The sequence below is a fragment of the Lissotriton helveticus genome, chromosome 9 (genome assembly GCF_964261635.1).
Source record: "Lissotriton helveticus chromosome 9, aLisHel1.1, whole genome shotgun sequence".
Classification (NCBI taxonomy): Eukaryota; Metazoa; Chordata; class Amphibia; order Caudata; family Salamandridae; genus Lissotriton; species Lissotriton helveticus.
This window is the reverse complement of record NC_136070.1, coordinates 119,843,724-119,864,494: the sequence shown is the minus strand read 5'-3', so window position 1 is coordinate 119,864,494 and position 20,771 is coordinate 119,843,724.

Genomic DNA, 20,771 nt, shown 5'->3' with positions numbered 1-20,771 from the left:
AATGTAATAGATATATTTTAATATCCCTCCCTTTCTCTCAGGTGGAGTGTGTGTAGGCCGGGCTCCCTCAGCAGGCTCATAAAAAAAAGTAAACAAACTGGTTATTTTAAAACTCTAGATTGTTTGGGACTGTCCCAAAAGCTTATGAAGAGGCCCCTCTAAAGGTGGAGGTGCTGGGTCACAGCCCACTTTGCCCATGTCCTAAATCGTCTCTGCTTAGAGAGTTTAATAAGCCCAGTCTCTTCAAATCCTGATACTTACATGATCGGACCCTAAACAGGACAATAAAAAATGAAGGAATTACTAGTGTCCCAATATAACGCTATAACCCAATTCCTCATTATCACATCATTTTTCTGGCATTTGGTTTCAACCGCCCAACTTCACCTCTCCCCCAGCACACATACATATGCATGAGATGCTGAATTTCTGTCTGTTTTTTCCAATATCCTGGGGATTCAAAAGGTACTAAGGGTTTGTGGATTCCCCTAGAGGGCATCGAGGAACTAGTAAAAGAAATACCCACATTTAAGTTTGTTTTTTTGGGATAAAAAAAGGAAAAAAGGTGCTGTGCAAGAAAGCCTGTTTTGTTGTAGCAGACACAATTTTTTACCACAGGTTTTATATTTTTTTTAAAGGTAGTCAAGGTTTCCAAAATGTTGTGGTTTCAACCCACATGCAGTGGCGGCTTTCTCCCCACTGCTCCTTGAGCAGTACAAAATTCTAATAAAATCATAACAACAAAACGGTATAATCGTTTTATTTGCCCCAGTATTGGAACATTCATAGATTCCCATGCTTTGTATCATTCCCCGTCGTCAGCCTGGGAGCCAAGGTAAATAGAAAATACCATAGCAGTATGTACAAAAGAGAAAGTAAGGCCTAGGCCTCATCTCATTTTGTAGCTCTTTTTGTAAAAGAGACCAAAATTTTGCAACAGCCAATCAGATTAGCCTCACCCCATAGAACCCTCCTGAGAGAGCCTCAGATTTTCTACCGCACGTTGTGCTAAGGGAGTCTCCACTGAGCTCTGCTCAGTTTTCTCTTTAACTTTGGATTTCTACACCTTTTTCTCTTCAGGATGTCTGAAAAGAAAGCTTTATTCAAAGCTTGTGCTACTTGCCCAAAGAAGAGGCTATATGTCGAAGATAAGCAAAAAGATTGCATTTATTGTTTATATCCAGATCACAAAGCCACTGAGTGTAAGATCTGCAGGACCTTCTCGACCAAAACTCTGAGAGACCGAGAAGGAAGACTTCTGACTTGGCTACAGAAGATGAAGTCTCGGAAGGAGGTTCTGTCTAGTGACAGTGAAGATTCTTCCTCAGCTACATCTTCGAGGAGGTCTACAAAAAGGGGTAGGTCTTCCTCTTCTACTTCAGCCAAATCTCCTGCTAAAGCCTCTCAAAAGACCTCTGAAAGGTCTAAAAGGCTTAGTCCCAAAAAATCTCCTCACCACCCAAAGGAGAAAGAGGGACATCTTCCTGAGATGCATCTGGAAAAAAGGCAAGTCAAGGCCTTTCTGTTGCCTCTTCACCATCAGAAAAGGAGAAGATCTTCAAGAAACCTTCGAGTACGCCTCAGGAAGCGAAAGGAGAGAGGAAAATTAGTCCGTTGACGACAATCGCCTCATGTACGTCGACGACGACGTCAAAAACTCAAGTGGTTTCAATTTCTGCTCCGTCGATGGGCCCGTCGTCAAGAGCTTCGCCGACGACATCGTCGACGATGACTCCGTCGACGTTACATCCTACGTCGACAAGACTAACAACCTTGACGTCAACGGTGATGTCGCCGATGATAGTGTCGACGGCGACGACGACGTCGATGGCTACGGCGACGATGATTCTGACGTCGACCTCACCGACGGTACTGTCGACGATCAGCCCCTCGTTGACGATTACTCTGCCGTCGACAACGCTTCCAACAACGACGATTCCCTTGTCGACGACTACACCATTGACGTTCCAAAAAATGAACATTTCCATCAGGAAAAGACTAATAACACTGGAAATTACATCACCCCATAGGGTAACACCATTGCCTACACCTCTTCTTCTGGAGGAGGAATATTCTGATGAGGATGAGAGTCCATATGGGGCTGCTTATAGAAGATCACAACTTCAGGTGAAGTACTAGGAATCGGACTCAGAGTACTATTATCTGGATCAGCATCATCCAGAAACTCATTTCACTCCACGTGAGACATATCAGGAACCATCAGGACAAGGTATGGTTGCCATGCCATCTTCACTTATAAATGATCTACAACTAATGTTGTTGGATTACAAGAGGAGGTTCCCATCAGAAACCTCCGGAACCATACAACCTCCTCTGCCACCACCTCAGCAACCTCCTCTGCCACCACATCAGCAACCTCCTGTTTCTGTGGCATCAACCTCTCAAAGGCAGGGAGAACAACCTTTGCTAGAAGGGCATGGTATAGTGACAGTACCTGATGATGATGATGATTCATCAGATGAGGACCAGAATGTGGAACAGACCCAAGATCCTAACGCAGAATGGGACGAGTATGTTATCCCAGATCTGGCTTCACCATCTCAGGACCAGGTGGATTCGCCTCCTGTGGACATAGGAGGTTTCCATAATCTGATGGAAAGGGCATCTAAAAGATTTGGCCTTCCTGTTCCTGTGTTACGATACGACTGTTTCATCTATGAGTTTAAAGAGCCCTACAAAAAATCCATTAGTTCCGTACCCATTGTAGAACATGTTTGGAATGAAGGCAAGCAGGTAATGCAGTCTCCAGCGACAGTAACTCTGGTTCTACCGCGCCTGGAGAAAAAATATAAAGCTCCGGACGACAGTCCTGCCTGTCTTATTGGACAACCTAAACCGGACTTGGTTATTTCTCAGGCAGCCCAAATAAAGTCAAGGAACCCGACGGCACCCCTGACAGCACCACCAGACAAGGAGGGCAGGCGCCTGGACAATGTAGGCAAGAGGTTCTCCTCTATGTCTAGCCTCCTGGCTAGGGCCTCAAACGCACTAGCGATTTTGGGATGATATGATCGCCAAATGTGGTGCGATCTTTCCCCTTTTATTGATCAGCTTCCTGAGAGCACCAAGTCGGAAGCGAGGAAGATCCTAGAAGAAGGTGAACGATCTTCACCTGAGATTATAGATTGTGCAATGGACATTGCTACAACGGCTTTTCGCGCCTTAGCAGGTTCAGCGGTCCTGAGGCGTCAAGGTTGGCTGAGATGTACCTGGTTTCGCCCGGAGGTGCAGAATAAAATTCTGGATCTGCCCTTCAATGGGGATATGCTGTTTGGCAAGCATATAGATGATGCTTTACAAGACATTAAAATCTTTGGGCACACTTCAATATCGAAAAGTACCTTTCCGGGGTGCGAGAGGTAAAGGATTCTCTACATATAGGGGAGGTTATCAGCAACGCTACTCTTCCTATTCACAGTCCTCTCAATCATTTAAACCTCAATATTCTCAGCGTCTTTCTCTTGCCAATCTTCCAGAGGTAGACAAGGATGGCACCCCTTGTAACATCATTAGGTGGCAGGATTACACATTTTCTCGATTGCTGGAAGATCATATCAACAGATCGGTGGGTCCTGAATATCGTTCAATTTGGCCACACAAAACCTCCCACCTCCCAGAGCCCCTCACGCCACAGAGTCAAAACATCTGCATCTTCTCCGTCTCGAAGTTTATCATCTGCTCAACAAAGAAGCGATAGAACCAGTGCCACTCTCTCAAAGAGGAGAAGGGTTCTATTCCAGATTTTTCCTCATTCACAAGACGGAAGAAAAGTGGCGCCCAATCATAGATCTGAGGGAGCTCAACAACTATTCCATAAATCTCTCTTTTCGAATGGTCTCTCTTCAAGACGTCTTACGTCTTCTAAATCCAGGGGATTACATGGTGACCCTGGATCTCCAGGACATATTTCCACATCCCGCTCGTCCCAGCTCCCACAAAATATTTATGCTTCACAGTAACCAAGAGCCACTTTCAGTTCAAAATATTACCGTTGGAATCCGATCCGCGCTGAGGATATTCACAAAGGTGTTGGCCCCGGTAGCAGCATTCCTAAGGAAATAATCGCTAGAGGTTTTCCCTTACCTAGACGATTGGTTAATAAAGGCTTCATCGTCTAAAGCAACGACAAGAGCAGTCGAAAGTTGCATCCAACTTTGCAATCACCTGGGTCTAAATCTCAACAAAGAAAAATCAGTCTTTGTTCCATCCAGAAGGGTCAGGTTCCTGGGTGCCATTCTGGATACAAGAAGCTGCAAGGCTTTTTCTACGGAAGAAAGACAAAAGAAGATAATCTGCTCTGCCAACCATTTACGAAGAAGACGATTCCTGACAGTTTGTCAATACAAGTCTTTCCTAGGATTGATCTCATCTTGCATACCCTTAGTTCCGCATTGCAGACTGAGAATGCGTCCCTTGCAAGAACAGCTAGACATACAATGGCGCCAGATGGAAGGTTCTTTCGACGACAAGATAAGGATGACTCCTCTCATGAGAAAAGCTGCTGGTTTGTGGGCTATCAAAGAGAACATCTCAAAAGGTCTCTCTTTCAGAATGGCTCCATCCCCTCTGATTCTAACCACAGATGCCTCAATGAAAGGTTGGAGGGCTGTCTTACAGGACCTCCAAGTCAGCAATCACTGGAGTGCAGAAGAGATTCTTCTTCATATCAATCTCTTAGAACTCAGAACAGTTCCCCTAGCCTTGCAAGCTTTCAGGCCGAAAGTTCAACACGCAACAGTGCTGGTCAGGACGGACAACACAACGGTTGTGCATTACACAAACAAGCAGGGAGGTATGAGATCACGTCTGCTCTCGAAAGAAGCCCATGAGATATGGGAATGGGCGATTCTTCACACGGTAATTCTTTCAGAAGAGCATCTACCAGGCACTCTCAACACGAAAACAGACACCTTAAGTCGTCTAAAATTGACTTGTCACGAGTGGGAATTGGATCAAGTCATTCTGGAGAAAGTGTTTCAATGCTGGGGAACTCCAACAATAGACCTGTTTGCGACTCCAGAGAACAGGAAATGCAGTCTCAATGCAAGCAGGGATCACCATCGAGGATTACTGGGGAATGCTCTTTCGATGTCTTAGTGAGGCGCATTTGTTTATGCCTTTTCTCCAATTCCTCTGATCCCACGACTTCTCAGGAAAATAAAGATGGAACCATGCCGGATGATCATAATAGCACCAGCGTGGCCTCGCCAATTCTGGTTCACAGAGCTTCTTCTTCTATCTCAGGACTATCCATTTCACCTGTGTCCCATTCCATCTCTATTGACAATGTCCCAGGGACAGGTAGTACATCCAGATCCGGGCTCTCTTCATTTGAAGGCCTGGCTTCTGAGCACAAAGAATTCCACAGCCTAGATATCCCTCAGGAATGTAGGGTGATATTAAGTCAAGCACGCGCACAAGTACAAATAAAACTTATCATGCTAAAGGGAAGCACTTCTGTCTGTGGTGTCTTCGAGAACGCATCCATCCATTCTCTTCAGCCCCTCATCAGATACTGCCTTACATTCTATTGCTGGCTAAATCATGTCTTTCTCATTCTTCTGTTAAGGTCCATCTAGCGGCTATTTCAAGATACAGAAGATCAGCTTTGGGTCCTTCTCTCTGGTCGGACAGAATTATCAAACAATTCCTGAAAGGTCTTTTCAGGGTTTTTCCTCCAGTGCGTCCAAGACCCCCGATTTGGAATCTGAACCTGGTTCTGGCTCATCTCATGAGCTCTCCATTCGAGCCAATCCATAGGGTGGACTTAAAGTTTTTGTCGGAAATTATCTCTCCTTTTAGCCCTCACTTCAGCTAGGAGAGTAGGAGAATTACAAGCTCTATTCATTCTATAACCTTTCGTCAGTTAAAAAAAGACACTGTGATTTTAAGGACGAATACGAAATTTATTCCAAAGGTCCCTTCAGATTTCCACTTGAATGAGCCAGTGGTTTTAAAATCATTCTTTCTTCGGCCTACATCCCCTGCAGAACGGTCTCTGCATTCCTTGGATGTCCAGAGATGTCTCAAATTTTACCTTGAACGCACAAAGGATTTCAGAAAATCATCTCAACTTTTTGTGGCTTTTAGTGCACCCAGGAAAGGACTTCCTCTCTCGAAACAAGGAATCTCACGCTGGATTTCAAGTGCAATTCATTTTTGCCACAGAGCGGCAGGAATGCCGCTGGAGAGACATGTAAGAGCTCACTCCACAAGATCAGTTTCATCTTCAGCAGCTCTCTTTGCTGGAGTCCCTATAAGAGACATTTGTAGGCCAACCACATGGAGCAGTGTCCATACTTTCACAAAGCATTACTGCCTGGATTCTTTGAGGAGCGAAGCAGCAGTAGGACAAGCAGTCCTGAGGAATCTCTTCCAATGAGAGGTGAGCTTTCCCTTCTATCCCTCCTTCCTATGATTGCACATTTTGTATCATAAATATTACCTACTGGCAATAGCCAGTAGGTATATATAGTTAGGATTGTTTTCCATAGGGAAATCGCAACATTCTATTGGGAATAACTTTGGCGCCGGTTGAGGAATCTTCCTGAAATTTTCCTTAACTTTGCCTCGCAGCGCTCCGGTCCTTCCCTGAAAGTTTGGGGGGATTCGTCAAGCGGGGGCTGAGATAAAAGGGGGGTCCCAAAATGTGTTTTCCCCATGTTAATTTCCATAGGGCGGTTGGACTCACTTTTAGCCCGAACGGCTGAATGGTTTTCCACCAAACTTGGCAAAATTGTAGGGACTGGTAGCCCAATGTGCCTTTGCTATGTCTCAAGATATGTGCTCCAGTGGTTTTTACGAAAATTAACTTTGAAAAAAAATATATTGGGCTACATTGGGCTATATATATATAAATGTAGCCCAATGTAGCCCAATGTAGCCCAAAGATGGCCACCAGAGACAAAAAAAACAAATGTAGCCCAAATATCAGCCAGATGTAGCCCAACTATAGCCCAATGACAGAATGTCCCAGAGTGTTCTAAAGAACAACTATAGCACTAACAGTCTTACTTATGACAACAGTATGGCACACCTGAAGTCATCTTGATTGGAATAAAGTGTTAACACTTAAAACATTTAATTTGCAAAGGAACAAAATGAGGGGGTTCATTTTGCCATAGAAATTATGATTAGTGCTGAAGAAAGAAAAATTAGGGCACATTTTGAGTGACTTCCCAAATCCTCTTATATTTCATTAAAATAATTCTGATATGCAGTCTCCCAAGATGGCCACCAGAGACAAAAGAGCCTGTGCTTAAAAACTCTGTTAGCAAAGCAGGCATTTGAGATTTAAAAAACGTTTTAATATATAAAAACGTTATCTGCTAATGGAATTAGCATTTAAAAAACCTTGCGAATTCAATGAAAAAACCATAGGTTTCAGGCCTTATATAGTTTGGAATTAGCATTTAAAAAACCTTGCGAATTCACAGGAAAAACCATAGGTTTCAGGCCTTATATAGTTAGGAATTAGCATTTAAAAAACCTTGCAAATTCACTGAAAAAACCATAGGTTTCAGGCCTTATATAGTTAGGAATTAGCATTTAAAAAACCTTGCAAATTCACTGAAAAAACCATAGTTTTCAGGCCTTATATAGTTAGGAATTAGCATTTAAAAAACCTTTGAAATTCACTGAAAAAACCATAGGTTTCAGGAGTTATATAGTTAGGAATTAGCTTTTAAAAAACCTTTGAAATTCACTCAAAAAACTATAAGTTTTAGTGGTGTTATAGTTAGCTGGACATTTTACTCATACAAAACCATTGAAATTGCTCCTATATAGTTAGTTGTACTAACTATATTTCGCGCACCCGCAATCCACTGCTGATGATGTCACATATTAGATCATTCATGACATGGTCAGTGACATCACTGATGACATCTCAAATGACATCACTGATGACATCGCTGATGACATCATCCACGTGACAATCACATACACCTTTTCATACACCATTACAATTTTTCATCACTCTTTGTAAAATACAGAGTATCATATTTAAATCCATTGTCACAGCCATACAAGTATCTAAAAATCCACTCAGTGATTCATAGATGTATACACACATCTAATCACTTACCTATGGATTCACTCATACATGCTGTCAATGAACAATAGAACACTATCAAAAATACTTATACATCTATATCGACATTAAACAGCACGCATCCTATTCACATATGAAGTCATCCTACTCACTTATGCAAACAATGGATCATACTTACATATTTACTTAGCAAAACACTTATACAAACACCACTTCTTATATTCATTTAGATAGTAAGTCATACTTAGTGAATTATAAAATCATTATTACAAGTATACAGTTATCCATACAGTCACTCACACAATCATTGTGTCTTATGTATACTTATTTATATAAAACAACTGACACATACACTGCCTTTTATTTTTCTAGTTTGTTGGACCTGTACCATTGAGAAATATATTTGCTCATCGCCACACCCATAAAGATATTCACTCACCCAAACAACTGTTAGAACATGTAGTTTTAACTTCATATATCTACTGAATCAACTATTCACACATCTTTGGACAGTCACACACCCCCCACCGAACCACACACACTTTCACACAAATACTCAGTTAACTAATCAATAACTAATATAGACTTTCACATACCTAGTAACCAACTGTAGAATCAGTTTACACAACAACTGACAAAGTGATACAGATATTCACACAGTTTAGTCACTATCCACTATATTTAGTGAGACACTATAAATTGGTCAAGTAAACAGTCAATTACACTGCTACTAAAGCCTCCATCCAAATATTTATTTATATATATCCACTTATTCTTCAATGCAAATTGCTATATATATAATGCATATTTAAATAACGAAGCAAACCACATTCACTGGATGATGTCATCAGTGATGTCATCAGTGATGTCATTTGAGATGTCATCAGTGATGTCACTGACCATGTCATGAATGGTCTAATATGTGACATCATCAGCAGTGGATTGCGGGTGCGCGAAATATAGTTAGTACAACTAACTATATAGGAGCAATTTCAATGGTTTTGTATGAGTAAAATGTCCAGCTAACTATAACACCACTAAAACTTATAGTTTTTTGAGTGAATTTCAAAGGTTTTTTAAAAGCTAATTCCTCACTATATAACTCCTGAAACCTATGGTTTTTTCAGTGAATATATATATAAACACAAAGTTGTAGCTGTTCCCAAGCCTCTATGTCGGCGGGCTCACGGCAGGGGTAGCCACCCCCTTAAATCAAACACGTCCAAACCAGCGTATTCCTTCCTTGAATCACGGAAAAGAACCACACAGGAGCCGTGGCCTCTATCAAAGTGCAGGTTTATTCCAGACACAACGTCCTACGCGTTTCGGAGTGAAACTACTCCTGTGATGAAGGAGTAGTTTCACTCCGAAACGCGTAGGACGTTGTGTCTGGAATAAACCTGCACTTTGATAGAGGCCACGGCTCCTGTGTGGTTCTTTTCCATGATTCAAGGAAGGAATACGCTGGTTTGGACGTGTTATATATATATATATATATATATATATATATATATCAAACAAACGCTTCCAACAGGATACCAAACAGCACCCCCAAGGGAGAAACGGACACTCCAGTCCAGGATTTCGCTATCGCAGAATTCTTTTATTCTATTTACAAGTGAATCGTAATTGCCTCAATCTGACGCGTTTCGGCGATCCCAGTCGCCTTGCTCACCAGATAAAAGTGAATAGTTCCAAACAGTTATTTAAAACAGATCACCACCAATGAAATTTACAGTTGTCATGTGACCTTTGATAAACATAGATAACAGACCTACGTCCCTCGGTTAAATATATGCAGTCAGACTACGATGTACGAGTCCATTTATAAACATTTTAAAAAACTCACAGAAATGGTTGTCAAATTGTATAACACTTATACTTTACATTCAATAAATGCAAATAGAGATAAATAACTGTATCAATACTTAAAGTTATCACTAACACATCATGGCCGAAATCAAATGCGTAGGTTAAAGTTGTCACATATCAACATCACATTTTAAACTTTAACACATTCTACTTATAATTCGTACTGATCACTGCATAATACAGATCAAATACAATGTTATTTCATACTACAACCTTAGCCATGAACTGAAATATTTGACATCTATACATTTATCAATCCCATTTGTGATTTTATCTATAAGTCTGCACTGTACCCAGGTCGTATTCATGACAGACTAAAGTGCCAAACGTGAAAGTGCTCAATTATAAAGTGCTCATATATTCCCAGCCGGGAAATGATAGTTCTCTACCAGAACTGTTTAGGACAAATGGGAAGTGGGCAGCAGAGAATGTTTATGTATAAGTTCCTAAATAGGTTCCTTAGAATAAATCTTATCATAACTATTATTGGTTCAGACAGCCGTCTGTACCCTATTATGTTCTTAAGTGAGCCTATAGTCTAGAGTGGAGAATATAATCCCATTCATAACTTCCAATATAACACTGGGCTAATAGATCAAAAAACCAAGAAAAATCTTGATCATATCTTTGCAAATGGCGCCAATAAATAATGTAAAACCATAAATTCATGAGAACAAATTCATGATAAAACAAATACATACAGGACACCAGATGGAGACATAAAACTAAACCCAACCTAAATATTATAAAATTCCAGTACAAAACAAAAATATTATATATATCTAAAAAAGTGATTACATTTCAACATCAAGGTTGCTTTTATCGTACCCTACATAAATAGGTGGAAAGGCCAATTCTACTACTTCACAGGATCAACTTTTGCTTAGAGGTAATGATGTAAATCCTCACACATGTTGAGTCCTCTAGGCACCTTGGTATCGAGCTCCAAGATATATTTGGTTTCTAGCTGCCTGAGCAACTTCTCCCTATTGCCACCTCGTTTATTCGGGGAAATACTATTGATTACAAAGTATTGTAAGACATTAAGATTGTTACCATGTTCCATCTTAACATGCCTTGCAACCGGATAGGTGTGGTCCGAATTCACAGTTGCTCTTAAGTGCTGTAATATACGTGCATGTGGCTGGAGTTTCGTGCTCCCCACATATCGAAGACCGCATATGCAAGAGAGGACGTATACGGCATAATCTGTCTTACAAGTAAAGTGCCCTTGTATTTTGATTGGTTCGTCAGAAAATGCACTTTTGTAGGAGGTGGTGTTACTTCCAAATCTGCAGGCTCTACACGTACTGCACTTAAAAAAACCACTCTTGGGGGAAAGCCATATATATCTATTGTACAATTCAGGACTCATTTTTACCAGATAATTTCTCATATATATATGGTCATATTGATACAGTTATGCTATGATGTTGTAATACACTTGTAGCAAAATGTGCACTGGTGGCTTACTGCCAGCTACTCTGATACAAAGCATGGGAATCTATGAAAGTTCCAATACTGGGGCAAAGAAACAAGTTACTTACCTGTAACTTTGGTTCCGCAGTATTGGTAACTTTCATAGATTCCCATGCGCCCACCCTCCTCCCCTGGATTTGAATTTGAATTTTTGAATTTTAAAATATTTATAAAGCGCACGTTCACTGTGCAGTTTCTTGGCGCTAGAAGATTCCTGGGCTGGAGAGGGCTGGGGAGGGCTGGGAAAGCTCAGCCTTCAGCAAAACTTGTTACTGTTATACAACGGCTACAAAAATCTGAGGCTCTGAGGCTCTCTCAGGAGGGTTCTATTGGGTGAGGCTAATCTGATTGGCTGTTGCAAAATGGTGGTCTCTTTTACAAAAAGAGGTAGCTAGGCTACAAAATGAGATGAGGCCTAGGCCTTTCTTTCTCTTTTGTACATACTACTGTGGTATTTTCTATTTACCGAGGCTCCCAGGCTGACGACAGGGAATGATACAAAGCATGGTAATCTATGAAAGTTACCAATACTGGGGAACCAAAGTTACAGGTAAGTAACTTGTTTTCTTTTTGTTGCTGCAGCCAGGTCGGGAGGGGCAGGGCTAGCTCGCCGTAGAGGGAGCAGGAGTGATATGCACTCCTTTCATATGTGCACATGATGGCTTGACTGGCACTCTATGGCCGGCCAAACCGTCAATCACACTTGGCATGTTTCCCATTGGGCTGTGTTTTACAGCCCCATAGAGAACATGCCCAGCCTCCCCAGGTGCTGCCTGAGCGGCCAAACAGGCCGCTTAGATCAACCACATGATTGGCTTGGAGAGTCCGGAAGCCTGGATGCTTCCGGTGCTGCTAGCAGACGGAGGAGAGGCGTGCGGCAGTGGAGAAAGTACATTTATTTATTTTTCGCCCGCCACAGCCCCCGCCCAAGTACCCCCTTCAGGAGCAGCCGCCACTGCCTACTTGCAGTTTGTAGTGAAAAAAGTTCTGAAACTCATGAGTGATCACGGAAAGCTATACATTTCTGAAAAGGAGAAAACATTCTGCATTCTGTATGGGAGTCCTTTGTATAGATCCCTGAAGGTTTCCCTAAAGAATCTAAGAGATGACATCAAAAAATTATGAAAACAAGTAGACAAAATAGAAATTCGAGACATTTTCATCTCTAATATTACATCACAATAGCTGATTCCCAAAAACAACATACAGTTGTGTCTATCAGGCCCTTGTAGCCACAATGACATAAGGGTTTGTAGATTTTCCAAAAACATGTTGAACCTAGAGCCAACAACTGAGGTGCTGCTTATAAGGATGGTTCATCTAGTAAGAAACATGCCGCAATTCAGATGGTAAAATCTAATGAAGGAAAAATGGGTATGAAGAAATACTATGGGGCCCATTAGGATGTCGGGCGGATTGCCCCCGCCAGGCTGGCGGTAGCCACCGCCAGCCTGGCGGGGGCAATCCGCCCGACATCCTTCCCTGAATTCCCCCCACCATATTAGTATGGCGGGGGGGACCACGGCGGAAGAAAACACCGCCGCCACTTTTCCGCCCCGGTCGCCTTGCGGCCGGGGCGGAAAATGGTGAATATGGTGGCGGTGTCTATGAGACACCGCCAGCCATATTACAATGGGCATTTTGCAATGCTTTTCCATGGCGGCAATGCCGCCACGGAAATGCATGCGGTGTTCACTCTCGGGGGCCCCTGTGGGCCCTTAGAGTGACGGCCAAAGGGGAGTGGCACACGGTGGGTACCTGTGGTACCCCCCTGCATTTGCATAATCGTAGCGGCAGGCACCGCTCGGTGCCTGCAGCTTCAATTATGCAAATGCGTGCATTTGTTTTTAACATTGTGGCGGGCGGTGCAGTGAGCTCCGCCCGCCACAATGTTAAATTGAGGAATGCGCCCGCCACTGTGGCGGGCGCATCCTAATGCCAATGTTGGGACCCCCGCCCTTTAGGCGGGCGGTCCCGATCTCCATTAGGGTGGCGGGCGAACAAAGTCCGCCCGCCATCCTAATGGACCCCTATGTATTCCTTAAATATGCACAAGATACTAAGTTTATAAACAATGGTTATTTGAACAGCTCTGAATATGGGGCTAGCCATACTATCATATAGTGCAGAGGGCAATTTGCTAAATGTGTTCTTGCTTGCACACATGCTTATATTTGAAAAGCAAAAATGCAGAGCAATCCAATTGGTAATAACAAATGTTTTACTATTCTGTGATTCCACAGTCTTCAGATAAAAATGATACCCCACTTGTGTCTGGGCCTAGTCCCCGCGAAACAAAACACCCCACAACTCCACCTGGAGACATCACATCTCACCCACCAAAACCAACACTTATTTTTCCAATGTGGTTAACTGTGGAATTTAGGCCCTAGCACAGCGCTACCCCAAGAAGCTTACCAAACACAGACATTTCTGCAAACTAAACAACTTGGAGAGTCACGGGTAGTGTGACTCGTGTGGATGCCATGATGATTTCTTATCCATAATGCTTTGCTAACCTCAAACTATAGCTAGAAACAAGTATTTTCCTCACCTCTGTGTGAGAGAAACTTCCAGAAGCTACGGGCAACCACAAAATTCCTACCACACAGTGCTCGTACAGTGCTCGTCTCCATAAAAATGGTACCCCACTTGTGTGGCTGGGCCTGGTGCCTGTGACACAAAATGCCCCAAACCATGATGTGGAGACATTAGAAAATCTGAGATAAAAACAACACGATTTGGCAATGTCAGTAGCTGGGAATTTTGGACTTGTATTTGGCCACTAGCCAGGGAAACCTACAAAACATTTCTGATTTCAGACATTTCTGAAGTCCAGACACCCAGGTGAGTCTAAGTTCTTACGTGAATCCCCCTATCATTTTTTACCTACCATGCCCTTCATATCTGAAACTCTGCAAAAAACACAAATCTTCCTCCCACTTCAGTGAGAGAAAGTTGGGGATCTATGCATTTTCTACCACCAAGCATTTGCACCGTCTTCCCAATTAAAAATGGTATGCCACTTGTGTGGTTGGGCTAGGACCAGCTTCCATAACAGGAAAGGCCACAAAGCGTCCCAAATGGACAGATTACATTATTCCACTCAAAACCAACTCTTTTTTTGCAATGCAGGTAGCTACGGATTTGGGGGCTGGGTTTCACCACCAACCAGGAAAATCTATCAAACTCAGACATTTTTCTAAACTTGGCACGTAGTGAAATTCAGGGTCATGTGACTCGCGTGGATCCAGAAATGTGTTTCTCACTTGAAAGCCTTGCAAACCTGTGTCATAAACGCACATTTCCTCACATTTCTATGAAAGAAAGTTCCAGAAGCTGTGGGGATTCACAAAATTCCTACCTCCCAGGGTTTCTGGGTAAGTCAATTTTCCAGGGTGTTGGCCGAGCATGTTCCTGAATAGTGGAGTCGTTTACTACGGCCATCAGGCACTCTGACGTTGCTTGATGGGTCGGCTTGAAAGGGTCAGTGTTTGAACAGTTATGTTTAGTCCCATCACAGCCCACTGGATCAAAATTCTGCCCACACACTGATTTATTTGGCGGCCCCTCTGGCAGTGTCAGAGTGCCAGAAATCCCGGCAGACCAGTCCAAAACAGAGTATGACAAGTAAGAGGACATTTGGATTTACTCCCACTCTGCCAGTCAATATGTTAAAATAATGGCAAAAGAATTAAAATTTCTGCCTTGCTTGCCATGGAGATGGGAATGCTCTTCTCCCCAGGTGGGCAGAAAGACTGTTGGGGATTTAGGTGAGAACATAGCCCCAATCCCTGAGTGGCAACCCTCACCACTACTATTATGTCCAGCCATTAGTCCCTGTTGTCTATTGGCCTTTCTGCCCTCCTGGGGGGGAAAGATGGTGGTAAGCACCATCTAGGTTTCCCTTCGCAGGGGCAGAAAGACTGATGTATTAATGGTAAGGGAAGGATCAAGAAAGTGTGGGGGGGAGAGGGAGTGGGTAGTAACCCTCCAGAGCTTGGGCTATCGAATCAAACAAAAATAAAAAGAACTCTTGTGCGCCAGATCTGCTAATGCTTTCTGTTGACAATAACACATGATTGGACTTATCAAACATTTTTCCAAACAGAACATACTTTCAAACCAATTTATTTTGCAAAAATGTATGAATCAAAAAGTTTCAAAGTCTTTGATAAATGAAGCACACTGTCCTTTTATACGTAGTTGTATCACGAGACGACCAATACTTGATTTCCATATATGGTCCACCTAAAAATAGACCACTTTGGCTTAGACTATCGGATTTATCAGTGTGTAACGTCCAGCTGGGGTTAGGTGATGGTTCACAAATTAACTTTCCTTTTAAGCATTCACAGTGAGCTCCACCTAATGTGTGTTCAAGGCATTTCAGCCTATAGATTCATCGCCCCTCAGGACATAACAAGGGACTGTGACGCCACATATCTGTCAAATACACCATAGGTAACAGGGATGACACATTGATTCCTGGGCTGAAAGAGGCCTAACTCAGCAGGACATTTGGGTTGGAGTGAATCCTAAAATATAATCCATCTCGTATTTGAGCAAAAAGGCGCGGACACTGGGTGTGCTAATGTCTTGAGGAGGCTGTGCTATTAAATTTTTTAAATTAATTCTACACATAATGTTTTGGTATTTTTAGTGCATAATAAAATAAATATAAACATGTTAGTTTAGGTGGGATTTTTTGCTAATACATCTTAAAAATAAATGTTAATTTATTATAGTTTCTTTAATTAAATATTTATTTACAAATTAGCTCAATAGAGCTGTAGCATTGTTTTATTTTGTTCTACATTTAAAATAGATATATGAAATTAATTTTCATTTATATATAACATAAAAATATTTTGCCAACTTTTTTTTTTATCAACATTTTTACTTTTCCTTATATTTTACCATAGGGTGATCTCTGCCATGATACCGACATACGTCTGATGTTGCCTAACCGCTGCTCACAGAAATAGTCAGACTGAGTATGCCACATAGTCACCAGTCAGCAAATATGACAGAAAGGGGAGATAGACCGTTTATGCTGGAGGAGACAAGCATACGCAATAGAAGTATAACAGTAACGTCAGGATCAAAAATCTAAACCCTGCATCATAGCAAGGAGGTACTACCAGTGTGTTGATGATATGCTTGTTAAATTGTCCCTCAACTGTGAATGCTAGCAGATAATGTGAAGCTAACTGCAGCAGCATCCCCTAGTAGAGTTCCAAAGATAGTGGTGTCTATACAAATCACGCCCGTTACTTCTGCAGTGTTTCTCGCGCTCTCTCTCCTCCCATCCCCCTTCCCCCTGGATGTTCTATGCTATGGACCTCCGTTGCAATGAAGGCATGATTAGGGTTGAAGAGATAGGAAGGGAATGATTAACCATGGCTGTCCACTTGACTCTATTGCAGACACCAAGGTACGGTCAAATCAGTTACCAAATCAAATGCACATTAACAATTGCATAAGTCTCAAGATTCCACCTCTAAATAATGCATCAGACATCTATCTGACTCTGTACATTCCTTACTCATCCCACTCATACGCTTAACTTATTTTAGCTCAGTGATCCGCTGGATTAACTCTGTACAATATGTAGAAAACAATATGTATCCCCTTATGCATGTTTGGCAAGCTTGTTTACACCTCAGCTTTTTGGAGTCTATTTAACATTCTTATTTCAAACATTTGAATGCCACCCCTGCTCAAAAACTGTTCTAGGGATTTGGTAAATTCAAGAAATTAGGTAGGGGGATTCTGCTCACAGAGGCCTAACTTAATTATTCCTTAAAAATGTGTCCAATAAAGGAATTGCAATATTTGCGGAACATTCCTGGCTGTGGCTGAGAACATCTAAAAATGTCTCAGCTACTTCTGATTCCTTTGTGGGTTATGCTAAACATTAGGAGAAGGCAGTTGATAGCTAGTTATTTGCTACAATAGAGATTGATAGCGAAGAGTTTATGTTGTATATTTACTCACGTACACGAACATTTATAGGTTTCATTTAATTTACATAAATTTATATTTATAGTGCTAAGAGAAATATGCAGATACTCTCATTGAGATTCTAAAATGTTTATTCCAAAATGATTAACTACAGCTACGAGTCACATATTCAGTTGGACAGAGGGTCCCTATGAGTCATTAAAACAAACCCGAAGCAAAGACAAGACACAAACATGGAGTGTTTTACAAACAGGCTGTCAGTGCTCATATGACCTCGTTAAACAAAGGGAGTATTCAGAAGTCTGAGGTCATGAGAAAGGGAGCGACGACTTTCAAACCTATCAAGAACATAACTTTTTGGTTAAACAGTCTCATTGCCAAATTTCTCATCTCGTGAGCCAATGTGAAAGAGGCCCTAAGTCATTGTGAATAGGCTCGTCTGCTTTGGCACAGTTAGCAAGAAAAACATGGCTTGCGTCGTTACAGCTACATTAATATGTGCTTTGCACTTACAGTCATTTTAGGTAATTTAATACGCTACGTTTCACTTAGCAGACTTTTCAGGTGATAGCTGGTATGCAATGTGTGGGTCTGAACGCTGAGCAGGTTTTAGTTTCTGAATTGTCATATTTAAATAGGATATGTTTGCGTTGTGTTCAATTGTTATTTTTTTGTTTACTTTGTATTTCTGTTTTGTTTTAACTTTTTTAACAGTGTCCGATAAGGAACTGACGCAGGACTTGGACTCCTTGGAGTAGGCTGAGTGTGTACTCCTTGTCCAGCAGTAGCAGTGAGAGTCAAACAAGAGATTAACTTGCAGATTTACTTAAAGTTACTTCATTCCCTTGACGGGTGTAAAATTTGAAGTGATGCAGAACATCCCTGTTGCAGGAGCAGTTGTAGGGGGCAATGAGATGCCGGTGCCAGATGCTCCTGCAGCTGGAGTGGTGTTGCATCCGCAGGTGCCACACCCATAGGAGGCGACTGCAGATCCTGCAATACACCCGCTCAGGGTGCAATCACAGACAGGGTCAGGCCGGGACAGAAAATGGTACCGCCACCAAAATAAACATGGCCCCCCATTAGTGAATTAGATAGTTATAAAAGTGGCCCATGTTTGTAAATTAGGTCAGTTTTAAATGTGTCTAGACATGCTGTATAATTGTTTTGCATGGTATGGGAGAGGGAGAGAGAGAGAGGGAGATAGCTCCACACAAGGAGATATGGACCAACAACACTGACAGCATGCCTCACCAACATGAACCTTTTCTTCCTGCTCCTGCACCATCAACACAGCTGGGACCTCTCACCTTCCCAACTCATGTAGGACATGACATGATGCTTCTGTTTATGGATTAGGACATGTCTGTGGAAACCGTATGCCTGATCTATGGGCAGATCATCACCCAGGGAATGCAAGATGAGGGGGCAATTTTATTTACTTATAGCAGTCCATTCCTGACCACCATCCAGATCAGGCGTGAGGACCCAGATGACTCTGTTCTAAGGACAGACTATATGTGTACCACCCCGCCCCTATCTCCCCTCAGTAGTCCATGCTGTTCTGAGTTCGTCATTGCATTATTGTACCTCAAGTCAGAGCACATCACGTTTGTGCACGTCCCCTTTCATGGGGGGACCATGATCTTTGGTCATTTAATGTCAGCTGTAGATGATGGATCCCCGAACTGTGGATGTATGTACTTTTAGCGCGCTGTCACGCTGACTGAAAAGCGGCGACACGCATTAATTTTTAAAATTGCGATCTTTTGTGCCTAACCTGCTCTGAAAATTCATAGGTACCTCTAACTACCTACCTTGTCTTTTAGAGGCTCAGCGGGGCTGGCTGGCAGCTCACAACATCCTAGGCTCCCAGCGCTAGTGGCCGCCATCTTGGACCGGGCTGGTTCGTCCAACCCCACCCACGCCACTCCCCCCACGCTGCTCCTCCATTTAAACGCCACCTATGTGTCAGCGCAGCGGACGAGCGCAGCGGGCCCGCCGTAGGCTCGCCGGAGTCACGCCTGAGTCCAGCCCGTCTGCGCCCGTCCGCGGCAGGCCGGGGCCAGGGGCATCTCCCTATGTCCCACCGCTGTCATATTCATCCTCTGGCCTTCTCTCCTACTGGCTCCCAGGTACCATCAGCCCGCATGTGTCCAACCTATTGCAAAATCTAAGTCTTCTTTCGAGTCCTCCGACTACCCCACCTACCGTCATATCTAGCTCCCCCCCCTTGCTCCGCACTGTTACCCCCATACTCACCCCTCCCTCTGCTCCCTTCACGCCGACCTTTAACACCGCCGCTGCGCTCCTTAACACCAGATCAGCAGTCAGTCATCAGCATGAGCTATTTGATTACCTTGACACCCATAATCCAGATCTCTTGTTTTTAACAGAGACCTGGTACAAGGCTGACTCCCTACCTCACGTTTTAGCCGCACTTCCTCCCTCATATTCCATCATTCGTGCGGATCGACCAGAGGGTACAAGAGGTGGGGGAGTAGCCTTGATAGCTCATACTGACTCTCATTTTCAGATTCTCCCCTCTCCTTCCATCCCCGAAGTTGACTGTCTGATAATTCGCGCCAGCTCTTATTCGGCCCCCCTTACCGCTGTCCTCATCTACCGTCCCCCACACACCACTCCCTCTTTTGTTTCCAGTCTCCAGGACGTTCTCGCAACACTGGTCGTTAACAACTCATCAGTGTTGGTGTTGGGCGACTTCAATTTCTGGCCCAACGATCCTGCCGAAAGTTCCCTATCCAAAGAATTCACCGACCTTATGACCAGCCTTAATTTCACTTCCCATGTTCACAGCCCCACTCATGTGCATGGCCATCTGCTCGACCAGGTCTGGACTTTGAATGTTCCTTCTACTCCCCCTACCATCTTCCCCTGTTCCTGGTCGGACCACTTTTTAATCTCCTTTTCCCTTTCTTTAGTTCCAGCTATCAAACCCCCCCTTCCCAAGAATACTTGGGTCAGAAAATGGGGTAAGGCAGATATGCCATCTTTCTGCTCATCTTTAGTCAATTCCTGCCCCGACCTTTCAGGCCTCACTGCCACGGCCCAACTGGCCACTATCGATGGCTGGCTGACCCAGGCAGGAGACGACTTTGCCCCCTTGAGACGAATAACGGTTAAGCGAGCCCATGCTGCTAACCGCTGGTTTACCCCTGACCTCAAGGAGAAGAAACTGGCCGCACGCAGAGCAGAGCGTGCATGGAGAAGACAATACTGCCCCGAAAAAAAAACTATTTATCTTTCCGTGCTCAAGGCGTATAAGCAAGGCATCCTCGATGCTAAGACCTTGTTTTACTCCAACAGAATACTGGAAGCAGAATCCCAATCTAAAGAAATCTTCGCTACAGTACACGAG